Source organism: Orycteropus afer, unplaced genomic scaffold (assembly GCF_000298275.1).
Source record: "Orycteropus afer afer isolate SDZICR_OR568_19922 unplaced genomic scaffold, OryAfe1.0 scaffold00139, whole genome shotgun sequence".
In the NCBI taxonomy this organism is placed as follows: Eukaryota; Metazoa; Chordata; class Mammalia; order Tubulidentata; family Orycteropodidae; genus Orycteropus; species Orycteropus afer.
The window spans coordinates 8,607,865-8,610,973 of record NW_006921726.1 but is presented as its reverse complement, the minus strand read 5'-3'; positions in this window follow the sequence as shown (position 1 = coordinate 8,610,973).

The following is a 3,109-nucleotide window of genomic DNA, read 5'->3' as shown; positions in this document are numbered from 1 at the left end:
TCCTCAGTCAATTGATCATAAGGAACTCCCCATGAGGCCATAGCTGCAGACTGGGAGAGGGAAGGTAATGTGACTGGAGTGGAAACCATAGGCATTTGGGCCACTTCCTTATGCAACTTATTTGGTCCTGGTTAAGTCTGATCTCTAATATACCACTTCCACTTAAAGATGGAGTGCTGCTGTGTACATCCAACTTTATTTCTCTGTGGGTTAGACAACACCCAGTCCATGATGGGAAGCTCAGGCCTCATGGTGACTTGGTGGCCCATGATTAGGCATTCAGTCTCTACTAAAGCCCAGTAACAAACAAAAAGCTGTTTCTCAAAAGGAGAATAGTTATCTGTAGAGGATGGCAGAGCTTTTCTCAAAAATCCCAAGGGTCTGCACTGTGATTCACCAATGTGGACCAGTCAAAGGCTCCAAACAGCATCTCTATCTACTACAGACACTTCAAGCACCATTGGATCAGCGGGATGATATGGCCCAAGTGGCAGAGCAGCCTGAACCTGTTGCAGATCCTTCTGTTGTTCTGAGCCCCACTCAAAACTAGCAGCTTTCTGAGTCACCTGATTGATAGGCCAAATCAACACACCCAAATGAGAGATATGTTGCTCCAAAATACAAAAAGGCCCACTAGACGTTGTGCCTCCTTTTTAGTTGTGGGGGAAGCCAGATACAATAACTTTTCTTTCACTTTAGTAGGAGTATCTCCACATGTTTCACACCACTGGACCCCTAAAAATTTCACTGAAGTGGAAGGTGCCTGAATTTTTCTTGGGCTAATTTCCCACCATCTAGCATGCAGATGTCTCGCCTATAAGTCTAGAGAGTCATTGATACTTCTTATTTACTAGGTCCAATCAGCATAATGTCATCAATGTAATGGACCAGTGTGATGTCTTGTGTAAAGGAAAGGTGATCGAGATCCCTATGGACTAAATTATGACATAGTGCTGGGGAGTTGATATACCTCTGAGGAAGCACTGTGAAAGTATATTGTTCTCCTTGGCAGCTGAAGGTAGACTGCTTTTGATAGTCCTTTGAAATTAGTATTGAGAAAGAGACATTGGACAGATCAATAGCTGCATACCAAGTACCAGGAGATGTACTAATTTGCTCAAGTAATGAAACTACATCAAGATTAGCAGCTGCAATTGGAGTTACCACCTGATTAAGTTTACGATAATCTACTCTCATTCTCCAACATCCATCTGTTTTTTGCACAGGCCAAATAGGTGAATTAAATGGGCATGTGGTGGGAATCACTGCCCCTGCATCCTTCAAGTCCTTCATGGTGGCAGCAATCTCTGCAACCCCTCCAGGATGGAGTATTGCTTTTGGTTTACTATTTTTCTAGGTAGAGGCAGTTCTAATGGTTTCCACTTGGCTTTTCCTACCATAATAGCCCTTATTCTTCATGTCAGGGACCCAATGTGGGAATTCTGCCAATTGCTCAGTATAACTATTCCAATTATGCATTCTGGAACTGGGGAAATTACAACAGGATAGGTTCGGGGACCCACTGGACCCACTGTGAGATGTACTTTAGATAAGACTGGTGGGCCATAATGATGCTTTGGGTCTCCTGGAATTAGTGTCAGTTCAGAGCCAGTGTCCATTAATTCCTGAAAAGTCTGATTATTTCCTTTTCCCCAATGAACAGTCACTCTTGTAAAAGGCTTCATATCCCTTTGGGGAAGACTGGGAGAAATATTAACACTATAATTTTTGGCAATGTAGTGTGGTCCTTCCTCAAGGGCACCCAGCCTGCCTCCCCTTCATTCAAGGGGTCATGGGTCTATAAACTGACTCAAGTCTGGGAATTGACAGAGAGGCTGTGACTCTGTATTCTGGCAATCAATCTAGACTGCTGTTCATGTGACCTAGAATTCTTCCGTCTATACAGATCAAGTAAATATTTAGTAGGTTTGTGATGTATTTCACTCCTGTGAACACCATACCTGTCCTCAATGCCATAATTCCACATGAGTCAGAGTATTCTGATTCATGTTTTGACTCTGCTATTCATTATGGTAACCATTCCCACCTTGTCTTTGTCAATTAACCATTGCCACTTGACCCCTACTACCACAGGGTCCAATTAGTCCCTGTAGCTAAGTGTCTTAGTTCAATTAGGGAAGTTCCCACTGTCAAATCCAGCTTACATTAAATAGCAATCACTGCAGTCACAAGGATCCAGGTGAGGAGAGGGAACTCAGGCACGCCCAAAGTAGCAGGGCAGGAGAGTGGGAGAAAGGGGATAAAGAGCCAGGAACCCAGACAGAGGAGCAGTCAGCCGCAGGGATCCAGGTTAGGAGAGGGAACTCAGGCATGTCCAAAGCAGCAGGGCAGGAGAGCAGGAGAAAGGGGATTAAAAGGCCCAGGAATCTGGACAGAGGAGGAGTTAGCTGCAGGGAACTAGGTAAGGTTGGTACGAGAGGTTTCCAACAGGGAGGCAAACTTGTCTGTTGGTTTGTCCTACAGTGGTGATGTGTGGATGTGAATTTTGAGGCTGAGCCACTGGTGTTTCAAACCCAGCAGGATGCACATGGTACACAGGTATCAGCCCAGCTTACAGGCTGAGACAGACTAGGAAGAAGGAAGAGGCCATCACTTCTCAAAGAATTGGCCAGGGAAAACCTTATGAATAGCAAAGAAACACTGTCTGTTACATTACCGCACAACTTTATGAATAGTCCGATTAGGTTAGAAGACTCAAAGTAGGACTGGGAAAGAGCTGCATCATCTGAGTAAACCCAGCCTTAATCCTATGGATAAGGTAAAGCTTTTGAGACCTCCATTTGCTGATGTGGCGCCACTCATATTGAAGAGAAACAGCTGCAGACATCCATTAATCATTGGAACATGGAATGTACAAAGTATGAATCTAGAAAAATTGGAAGTTGTCAAAATTGAAATGAAACACATAAAGATCGATATCCTCGGCATTAGTGAGCTGAAATGGACGGGTTTTGGCCATTTTGAATGAGACAATCATGTGATCTACTATGCCGGGAATGACAGTTTGAAGAGGAATGGCGTGGCATTCATCATCACAAAGGATGTTTTAAGATCTGTCCTGAAGTACAATGCTGTCAGTGATAGGATA